Source organism: Humulus lupulus, chromosome 4 (assembly GCF_963169125.1).
Source record: "Humulus lupulus chromosome 4, drHumLupu1.1, whole genome shotgun sequence".
Lineage (NCBI taxonomy): Eukaryota > Viridiplantae > Streptophyta > Magnoliopsida > Rosales > Cannabaceae > Humulus > Humulus lupulus.
In genome coordinates, this window is record NC_084796.1 from 188128314 (window position 1) to 188140568 (window position 12255).

Genomic DNA, 12255 nt, shown 5'->3' on the forward strand with positions numbered 1-12255 from the left:
ATCTCTCATGCTCGCTTTGCTTGTAATAGTCCAAGTTCGCAAGGAAAATAGGCTATGGACCTCTCCAATTTCACAAGGAAAAAAATGTAATTGCATACTTTTGTAATTTTGAAAAATACTTTGTAAATACGACTATCTATTAAAATTAACGTTTCCTATTACAAGTTCTTTCTACAAGACTACGCAAGAGTTTTTAAACACAAAACATTGCTTTCTTGTGCTAATTAATCCCATTCAATGTGACAATGATATTCAGTCGTAGCACTTTAGGTGCCATAACCCATAGCGCTCACATAATATTTAATATGGAATCCCACTATTTATGAGCTCTAACAACGCCCACGTAGAATATAACCACCCCGGTCCCATAAAGATTCGCCTTAGAAATGACACTTTCACCCAATATCGGTGCTCACTTGTCAAACAAGCACCATTAGTGGCTACACCACATTACAAAAAAAACTGAATCATTAACTTTACAAAAATCACTTAACTGGGTATTCTCACCCACCATCTATATGGCCTCCCAGTGTACCTTTTTGAAAATGGTCTAAATGGTATCTGCAGGCTTTCTATCATAACATGACAAGCGCATCCTATGAATTGAAAGTTTCAAACTATACGCGATTAACATAAGGATCACAAACTTGCAAGTGTGAAACTACTTAAAGACAATCATTACCATTGCGAAATCCAAATTCAATTTACAATTCCAAAATGTCACAACACTTTCTAACAAAAAGTTACAGAAAATAAATATTTGTGCTACCTACAAAATGTTCTATACAATACCTTTCTCGCAATTCCTAATAGTTGCCTAGGCAGAACTTGGTTGTCCACTTGCCTCTAGCATAGTCACTTCTACAATAGAGGTTGCCTCCAACCACTTGACCACCTTGCTAGATACTTGCGTCTACTACAGAGGTCACCATTTTTGTTACCTCATCCTCTTCAATGGGATTGCCAAAGTGTTCTTGTGGATACTCACACAATAGTTTTGCAGCTTGGCCCATTTTTCCTTCGGCATCTGTTTGGTATTCCATAGTGCCATATCCAGATATTTTTCCATATCCACCTCGGCTATTTGGATGAACTTACATTCTATAATTTCTTGATCCTTAATACACCGCCCGGTTGCCTCTACTTTGATGTCGTCAATTTCCTGCACACAATAACAACATATCATCAAGATTTTACCAATGATTAACAACAAGTACCACATGAGAACACACAATACATATACCTCTACACAAACTTAAGGCAATAAGTGTTAATTAGCTTCATCAACTCTTCCACGCGTCGCTCACTTTTTGACAGCTTTTGTTCAGCATTACTGTCACTTGCGCAGATGCTCTAAGCTTTTCTTTTGCTATCGCCCAAAGACTCCTCCACCTCCATATTTTGTTTATGTTAATTTATCAAGTTAAACTCCAAATTATCTACTTTCTTCCTCAGGTCTTTCCTCCCTGCCTCAGCTTCATCTTTTTTCCATTTGTTCGTTAACAACCTCATCATGCATATCATCAACTTCATTTAATAATTTCTCCACCTGATCTTTGTGCTTATGGCATAGTTGTTGCTTCTCCATCCAATTGTTGGTCACGCTAACCAGCTCCCTCTTTAATCTGTCTCACTCTAACTAAACCTCCACAGAAGACACTAACTTAGCCTTGCTAGCAACAGCTCTCGCCTCACCTCTGATAGCTCCCCTTTCAAATTCTTTATCCCTTCCGCCAGGGAACCGCACCTCTCCTCAATGCTTCTCCTTTCTATCCTCTCCCTCTCCAATGCAGCTGCTTGTTCAGCCAGTTTCATATCGTTCACCATCGATGTAGCATAATCCTACCTAGCCGCTCAAGCACATACATAGCTCTACACAGAATAACATACAGTTAATATTATCAATAAAATGCCAAAATAACATATGTACTATTGCTAATGTAACAATAACAACACTCATCATCCAAATATGATATGATGCTTGTTGTAGAAAATCTCCATGTGCATCTAGCATGCCAAATGCCTCTACAGGTAAATGTGGTCGACTGATGTGCAGCATCTCTTCCAAAAAAAATCAATAGAAGAAGCTTCCCCATCCTCAGATGCTTCTACCCTTCTTGATGCATTTACAAGTGGTAACAACGATTCACTCCTTACTATTGCCTCCATGTCAGCTACTCCTGCCACGGATGCAATGGGGGCAGACATTACCTCACCCACCAATGAGGCCACAACTATGCTATCAAATGGCACCGCAGCGAGCCTTAAAACAGGAAAACATGGAATAGGAGGGTGAGAAGTTGGCACCTAATCTTCATCTTCACTAACATCAATGGGAAGAAAATAAGGTGTTTGGGTAACAGAGGAAACGAGCTAGTCCAAAAATGTGTTTGGGGAAATAAAACAAAAAATAAACGACATAGACGAAGCCTCAGTCTAGGGTAGAGGCTCCTGAGACAGGGGCATTCCCTCTTCCATAACTGGCCCCACCACCATATGTGCGACAACCTCTGATCCACTTGTTTTGAATATAGAATTCAAACTTTGTGGAATCGATGGAAGTGGAAAAGAAGCCTAAGTGGACGATGAAATACTTGGCTTAGACTGATCAGTTAAAGTCTGGGTAGGTTTTGACCTTTAGGGCTCGCTACAGCATCAGAACCACTAGAATTCAGGTCTTGAAGCACATTGGTGATGGCTTGGCTCACATTAACCAAACCGAAGGCACTTCTCGTGGTGTTATTGTCATCGCCAAAGGCATCATCCAAGATACACCTTTTATGAGAAGCAAAGGCAGAACGTTTCCCACCAGAACCTGGTAAAGTAACCTGGTGAGGATCTGCACACTTTGTAGCTTTGGTAGCAATGGGTCTTGTATCAACATAACTTTAAGGCCCTATACCCAGTGGTCCTATGCTCTGAGATGCCGAGTCAAATGATTTAACGTTCATAGGCACCCCATTTGAAGTTTTGATGTAGAGGGGCACATCTTATGATGTTGTACTACTCGGGGGAAAGAACCTTGATGACACGACACTTGAAGGCACAACCTCTATCACCGACACACTTCAGAAGCTAGTTTCAGATAGTTTAATGAAACTAGAAATACCTTTTGGTGAGGATTTCTAGGAAGATATTGTTGAATAAGACTTTTTCTGTTGGACAGTAGACACCTAACCCATCGCCTTGGCATGAGGCGGTACTATTTTTCCAAACGGCGCCTTTGGAAGCACCGGGGCAGAAGCTTTGGCCAATGTCTTCGATGGCTCAGAAACATAGGCCTTGGCCATTTTAAACTTGACTGCCAATTCTTTGCCATCATCCGAATCATTGTCAGGGGAGTCTTCATAAAGCTTTCACTTCCTCTAACTCTCCTCAGATAGTGGTACTTGTTGTAGAGGCTCCACAGATAGAGCCTCTCTAGATGATGATGTTCATTTCCTTAAATGGGTCATCTTGCACGATGTTTCCAAAGATGACTTATCTGTGGAGTCGTTTGAAGAATGAGATGGCTCTAAACTGTCTCTCATTCTGAGCTCCGGAGTAGGTTGACGTCTGGCGCACGCTTTATAAGTCTCAGAGCATGCTCTGTCAAACTCAGCTTTGTTTAGCTCAAGAGTGTAAGAGGTAGGAAGTCTACTGGAAAAATCCTTTAAACATTTGACACATAGAGCCATGACATCGGCTTCGTGTTTATCATCCCAGAGGGTCCGAACACGAATGACACTTTTGTCGAATTTGTTTTGGAAACAAAGGAGAGTCATGATTTGCATGCAGTAGGGGTTGATAACTCCTCTGATACTAATAGCAGATTCCTTTGATTCATGGAGAATCCCATTCTCCGTTAAGTAAGCTCGCCTACTATAACTCATACTGACATTAGGCCACGCAAAATCTGCAGCAATAGAGAAAGCTAGTATATGCAGAATCGCTAGTTAGACAAATTTGGGATTTATGCAGCATAACAATGAGCGGAGTCAAATGATTATAAAAATGCAAGGGAAATAAAAAACCTTCAATAAAGGTTCTGGCAAGAGGAAAGACCTCCTTAGGCAGGAACCTTGGGTACCACTTTCTGCCGACGGCGAAGAAATTTTCATCCTAGCTTTTGTGTAAGCAATCGAAATCGGTGAAAAGGGTCCTGTACACCCTGAAAATCAGTACATACCTTTTTAAACAACTTGGGTACAGCTGGCACGCAAAAGGATATAATTGATGTTCCACGTGTCCACCTTTTGTCAGGGGAAGTCTAGCATGATTCCCTAGACATAATGGCACGAGCTGATGAGTTTGTGGAAACATACTGTCTAGAATCACTTGTTGAATACAGCATTCATTGGCACAATCTTACAGTATGCTAGCTCGTGGTACGCCAGAGGTCTGACATACCCCAGGGTCTTTATAACGTTGACTACGCAATGTAAACGTGCGTGAACAAATGTCACGTGTCTGTTTTATCCTGAATTCCCGGATACGCAATATAAACGTGCATGATCAGATATCACATGCCTAAATTAGACCATGCAGCCCATGATCCATTTTACCTAATGATTAGACCACACTTTAATATAAAATGTAAATATTAATCATTGATGCAACAGAGATGATGCGAGGGATCGAGGGATCAAGGGATCATGGGATGACCCCAATGCCTACCCAGGGATCATTCTCCTATAAATACCAAAACCCTGGGTAGTGTTGAGGGTTGGATTTTCTCTGTAATGCAAGGGCTATAAATTATAGAAAGAGATACAGTAATAACACCAACTCGTGGACTAGGGGAATTTTAACCTTCGAACCACGTAAAAAGGAGTGATCATTTTCTTTGCATTTGACTTCCAACATCCTTGAGTCTTATCACTTTCTTAGTACGGCTTATCATTAAGCACTAATCCATCCTAGTTATTCATATAATTCACTGTTGGCTAAAAACCGCGTCAATAGTTTGGTCGCTTTCATTGAGAGGATTTAGATTAGTGCTATCACGAAAAGTTTATCATGCTGGTCACTCGTTCAAGGCATGGTAACGAAACGGATCAGCATGGTGGGCAGGAGGCTCACCATACCGTTGTGTCCAACGAACAAAACCCAGAGATTCAGCAACGATTGGTAAAACAGCCGATGGGCCATGATGACACCGAAATTTTAGCGCCCCTATCACCAAATCCAAACCCGAGTGACTTGACGTTAATGGAGATGGAAAATATTCAGTTGAGGAGCCATCTGGCCAAAGCAAATAATCAAATCGAGGAAGTCTTGGCTTGGCTACCCCCACTTGCAACCAACGTTAACGTCTGAAAGAGGCAAAGCAAGACTCACAAGTCCCGCCGGGATAGTCGGCCCAGGCCCAGTCAATCGGTTAGAACCTTAACCCCGAGTTTTGCGCCCATGTCGCACCATCACCAGGAAACTATGTTTGATGATTTTCCCAGGGACCATCAACGAGTTAGGCAGTTAGTCATAACTTTAACCCCAAGTTTGGGTCCACCTTCAAATGCACCTAGGAGAGCTCGTGACGATTCAAGAAGGAGGTCTGGGGGGAGCTCGCGTGGCCAACCTGCTCCGGCTAGCCCTCCCGCATAGCGATTGGATCGCCAGACACAGAGGGCTGGACGCGCTGGAGCAGAGATTTGGGATAAATGATCTTGGGATTTGAGGATTTGGGATGCTTGGGATGAATGGAGAGTGTTCATAAGCTTGATTTTGAGTTTGGTAAAGATTTGGGGAAGTTTGGTATGAGATTGGGTGAAAGAAATCGCAGAAATGCGATTTTGGGTTTTCTGGGCTGCAACTAGCGCTACAGCGCTAGTCAGTGGGCGCTGTAGCGCTAGTCCCTATTTCTGGAGGGGTGTTCTGCTTGTAGCGCTACAGCGCCCTCTTTAGAGCGCTGTAGCGCTGCACTGTTCACAGAGGGGAATTTTTGAGTTTTGATGAGGGATTTTGACCTAGGGTTCGGGGCTTGTTTCCGCCACTTTGTTTTGGGGATTTGGGACTTCCCGGGGGCTCGGGATTGGTCCCGAGGCTAGGTATTCGGACTTGGGGTTCGGTGTTGACTTTGACCTATGTTTGTGCCTAGGTGCGCGCGAAGGCTCGAGTGGGATCGTGCTCAAGGAGTCAGGTGATTTTAACTATCGCATTGTCAGGTAAGAAAACTATAACACCCGTAGGATAGGGCGTGGGCCCATAGTATGATTGCGGGGGCGCGGCCCTATATTGCATCACATGTTAGGGTGCAGACTTAAATGAATTAATATTTGATTGCATGTTGTTGTGTTATATGATATGTGTGATTATGATGAAATGAACGGCAAGGGCCGAGTACGGCGTAGGCCGGGGCGGCCGTGGGCCGAGTACGGCGTAGGCCGGGGCGGCCGTGGGCCGAAAGTAACACCTAGCACATGGGATGCTATATTCAGGGTGGGACCCAAGGGATACATGAGTTATCCTCGCGGTGAGAACCGATACCCCAGGGCTTTGGTAAGGGTCCTGGGGCGGCATGGCCGTGTTTGCTTAGTCTAATGATTGACTTGTTTATTTGTGGATGATCTGTTATGATAAGCTGTATACATTGCATATGTTATGTTCTGCATGAGTTTTCTTGCTGGGCTTCGGCTCACGGGTGCTCTGTGTTGCAGGTAAGGGCAATGACTGAATCAACCAACCATGAGTACGGAGAGCGTGAAGCGGCGCATACATGTTTGGCCTGCCCGACTGCTTTGGTTGGGGGTTTATTTGAAAATGGCTGTAATAATCTACGATTTTATGATTTATCGACTGTAAACTTATTTCAAGATGTAAATAGTTTTCAAACCTTATTTTGGGATCCCAAATGTTTAATAATAGAAGTTTTAATGAAATGACGCATTTTCAAAGATTACAGCCTTAACTTTTAATTAGTCACACTTTTGTTTCAAAACCTCGGTTAGCGAGTCCATTGCACACTGTTTTGTCTTAAAAACTCACTTCGTAACGGCTCTAAGGAAGTAGGGCGTTACAACTTGGTATCAGATCGAGCCAAGGTTTATTGGTTCTGGAGATCGACCGAACATGTACGCTCGCTGTCAGTGACAAGCTCGACTCAGGGTTGGTTGGTATGATTAATTGACATGTCTGAATATATGTTTGAATGCCCTGTTTGCCTGCTTATTTATATGGAGCATGAGGAATGAAGTGACATATGCATGAGATACTGATAGGGCCTGGCCCTTGACTATTGCATGTTGAGATTGATGCATGCTGAATAATACTATTATGCATATGGATGAATATTGGCATAATGGTTCGCATATTGAGTGTATGTGGTTAATTTTCTGAATTTATTCATTAGTTATATCTGTTTATTTGCTTGTGTGAAGCATGTTGAGATCTGGGTATACTTAGTGATGATAGAATCTGGTAGCTAAATGTATGACATTGTGGATTTGATCTAGTATATGCTTGTGTGTGCATTTTTCTGGTGGATATTTGGACCTAGTGGTGGTTTGGTTCAGGGTATGAACCACAGAGTTCAGGAGTTGGGTCAGTTTTGACAGATGAACTCGTGTTGTTTGTTCCTAGAAGGGTTTGGGGACCTGATATCGTGTTAAAAAGGGGATTCTAGATATAAGTTGGGGTTGGGATCCCCAGTTATCCCTGAAAGTTGCAGCAGAGAGTCACTAGTGTGTGAGTTAGCTGTGGGGTTGGTTAGTTGAGATGGGATGGAAGAACAGCGGATTTCTCTGGGGGAAATAGCTGATTTGGATGTTTTAGCAGTAAGGTTACCGGTGTTGGTTTACTGTGAGGTATGGACAGATAAGGGTATTAATGAGAGGCTTAAAGGGTGTTATCCTCGGGTTTTGAGGAGAGTTCGAGTTGACAAGGAATTATCAATAGACGGGCAGACTTATAAGTTTGGTTTGGGCTGTTAGGGTAACAACAGCATAGATCAATGGGTATGGTGAATTGGATAATTCATTTTGGGAATTTATACTGATGGATGTATCTGGAATTGATGGCGACCCATTTAAGGAATTGAGATTTGGAATAGTCTAAGGAGTTTGGGCTGTTCTGATGTAAGGACTTATCGTCTGTATGTGGATGGCAGAGAGAGCCATGATGTCGAGGAACTGATGGTTGATGATTAGAGCATGAGTGCTAGAGCCGCAAGGGCAGTGCTTCCTTTGATGGAATTAGTAAAGATAGATTCGGGACAATCAAGTTAAAAGAACCCCGGATAGGGTTGTGGCTTCTGGAATTGCCAAGAAAGCGGAGAGGTCTGGGTGAAAGGATGGTACTTTTATTTGATAGAACGCAGCAAGGTTGGATTCACGATTGTTGAGGTAGAAGGACCCCAGACAGTGCTTGGGCACCTAATTTGAGATTTGAACGAAGCTTGATTGCTAAGGTGGTTGTCGAGCTGGCGACAGGAACCAGGGAGGTTAGTTAGTATGCGCTTGGGGGAGAGGATGCCACCTGAGAGGAGGTCAGGTGAGGACTTCTACATAGAACGACTCGATATGTTGGGATGGATTTCCCATGGTGAGGGAACGGAGAACCAGAGTGCAGCGATACATTCAAAGTTCGAGGCTGGGTCCTCAAGGGTGAGTATTTAACTGATGAGCTTATGCTTTGGTCATGTAGCGAACTGGCAGGATTCGGTGTTGAGAATGCTCCGAGAGGGTGATGGACATAGAGAGGTTGCCTCAATGGTGCCATTCGAGAGGCTGAGGACAGTGATACTTATTGAGAAGGAATTGGAAACTTTGGCAGATGGATTGTTGAGGATATCATCTGGAGTATGTAAAGGAGACAGAGCTGATCAGTGGGAAGATTGCGTGGGTATGTAAAGAAAGATTTAGGGGATACTTCAAGGTCAGACTACAGATAGGATTGGTATAAGAAATGTTGTAAAAGACGGTTTGGCCGACAGAAAGTCTATTGAAGCGATCGAAGGAATCTGAGCCTGGTGTAGTGTAGTCAGTGTGCTATACTGCGGGGATTGTTGGCATCATCGGGTTAGAACAAAAGTTTAATGTTGGATACAAGGTGGGACGATGTCTCAAAGAGGGATCTATGACCTGGTTATTACCAGTTGGAAACCAAGGATAAAGACATTTCGTGAATTGTTTAGTTTGCACCGGATAGGATGTGAGGAGCTGGTAACAAAGACTCTAGAATGGTTCAAGCTACAGCAGCATAGGTAAGTTCTTTAGGCAGAGAATGCATGAACGGTTTGGACAAGTCCCCTTCAAGCTCACGAGCAGTGCGTGTGGATTACTCCCAGACGGAAATGGCGAGCAAATGACTATGCGGAAGGCGTTTGTACCCAGAAGGCAGAGTCTCAGGTAAGGTTCTACGGAGTATTAATTTGGGTGTCGTCAAGAGTACTCAGATTGGAGCTACAAGAAGAAAGGACAGGTATGAGAAGATTTGATCTGAAGCCGCAAAGAAGCCAGTGATGAATATCTGAAGAATTGAAGGCATAACAAGACTGGTAAGCGCGTCATCTATTGCACAAGCACCTCCGGAGACAACTACATCAGAGATGAGGAGAACAGTAAAACTTGAGGTTAGACGGACTGAGTGGCGTCAAATCAGAAAGAAATTCAGAAGACAGGTAAGAATCGATTGATATCTGGCAATGCTGGAATTTGTGTATGTTAAGGTTTAGTAAAGAGTGATTGCATAGAGGACCTGATCTATGGTAAGGACATGGAAGTGGGGGAGTGTACCACGATTTGGGCACGCCCAGGAATTAATTGACGCGAGGATAGATTGAACCTTGCGGGAGGCGACTAAATGGATCATGGTTGATAAACTTGGAACGTTAAGTCGACTGTTGTGCAGGGCATAAGGTACCTGAGTGTTGGGTATCAGTAAGGAAGGTAGCGTTAAGACACAGATGTGGTGAAAGGTATCAGATGGGTGATCAGTGTTTGAAATCCTCGATTGAGCGAGGGGAGATTTAATTGGAGGCGGGACTCCTAGCTGTGAGGCGTGTGTCAGTCAGGTAATAACGCCATAGATTATAATGGAGGACGAGGCAACGACTGAGATTGGCGTAACGTTAGTAGGTATGATTAGCTGGTGAGTGTCACTGAGCTATGGAATCCGAAGTGTCGACTTTGGGTTGAAGCAGGGAAGGACCCTGCTAAGGTGGTACAAGTTGGGATACCAGGAATGGATGAAGGATCCAATTAGATTTGGTTTGCGAATGAGGATTCGGAATGGATATCATTCCACCTCCTAGGGTACGTCGTACCGGGAGGGTCGAGCGGGTGACAGAGTCTAGTGTTTTCCTTGGACCCTGAAGGGTTAAGTGATGTGGTAGTGTATCACGGGAATAGACAACTTTGGACCTTGAGTAAAGTGTTTGGACATGAAAAGTTTTAACTCGGTGGTTTGAGTTAATGTAGTTGGTTCAGGTGAACTGGTAGCAGGGTAAAACGTCGATGATTCGGAATTGAGACCCAAGAGTATTTTAAATTTTGGAATGGGTCTAAAGAACGAAAAGAACAGAGTGGGAACCTGGAATTGTCAGTTGATTGCAAGTGAATTGGCAGTCTGAAAGTTATCAAAGATCTTAAAGAATTAAGCGCTGAGTAGGCGAATACTTGAGGTATTAAGGGAAGTGTAATCCCTGACGAGTTAGTCGCGGTGGCAGTCGTTGGTGTCTTGTTAATGTAACGCATAATGAATACTATGGTTTGGCTTTGGTTCAGAGAGAAAGCCAGAGAGGTTGTTGGAATCCTTAAGGCAGGAGTGTCTGCATATTCGAAAGAATAAAGAGCAGGTAAATTGTTAAATGTTGAGGAAATAAAGTTCCGGAAGGAAAGATTTGTAGCTCTACGTAATAACAGACGAGGATCTGTAAGGTGTTCAGAGAAAGAAGGGAGAGTTCTGACTCTTGTTTCAACATGAAATTCAGAAGTTGTACTAAGGGTTAGGCCAGCGGGGCCTACAAGCTGATCCCACCTAGTAGAGGTGATGAATTGGTCAATGAATTGGCTATCGAGAAGACAATGAATTGGTCATTGTAATCTAGGCAGGCCCTGAGGCTTCAGCAGGGTTGCTGTGTAAGCGAAAGGCTATCGGGAGTATGGCCGTTAGACAAGATCTTGAGAGGCAAGATTGTTACTCCTGTAGGACTGTTGTTGAGAAGTAAAGTAAAGGCGGTGGACCTTGGAAGTTATGGTCAAGAGCTGCGGGTTTATTGATTGATATGTTGGACAAATTTCGAGGACGAAATTTTTATGAGGAGGGGATAGTTGTAACGACCCAAATCCGCTATTAAGGCTTAAGGGCCTTGATTAGCGTGCCAGGAGGGCATGATGGGATTTAGGTGTGATTTTAATGATTTAAATGCATGGTTATGATTTAAAGCATGTTATATGACCATTTGTTTATCTGAGATGCATGACTATGTATGTTAGTATGCATGTAGGCCCGGATCGTGTTAGAAGGGCATAATTGTAATTTTGGCCATGTTGGGCATAACTGCATTGTTATGTGATGATTGTTGAGGCCACAGTGGTATGTGGATGTATCTGTGCTTTGTGACTCGAGGCGATCCCAGTGAGCAGGCTAGCGGAAAGTGTTGACAGGAATTTATACCCAGCTCGGGGCGAGCCTGGGGGTATGAGCAGGAATTCAGAGAAATAGATTGAGATTATTTTGATGATGGGGGATAATTATTTGGTGATTTATCAGGTATTGGGAAGCAACGGGAAAATATTAGAGACACTTGAGGATTAGCGGGAATTGGGTGAATGACTAAAATGGCCCTACTTGAACAAAAGGATTTAGAATTTATAGGAAGGGCGTTTTGGTCATTTGGCTTTTGGAGATAGGTTTTTTTTAGGCTTTATAGAGAGAGGGAATGCTGAAAGAAGAAGAAAAGAAAGAAGAAGGAAAGAAAGAAAGAAAAGAGAGAAAACAGGGGGGGTTTTCTCAAGGAACGGTTTGTGCGTTCTTGCACCGTTCCTCTCCGTTTTTCTTGGGGAAAAGCTCGGTGGAGAGCTAGGATAGGCTGGGCATCAAGAATCTTAAGGTTATACTTGAAGATTTGGCAAGGATTAGCAAGAACACATCAATGTTTGAGGTAAGTTTTAGAGATTTTCGGTTTTAAGGGTTTTGATGGTTTGAGCTGTGTTTTGAGCTGGATTGATGGGAATCTCAGGGGATTTCTGGGCAAGCTTTGGGGGATAGCAATCTAAGGAGGCCTAAGGTTGATTCAAGGTCGAAATTTGCAGCAATGGTATGATTTCTAAGACTTTA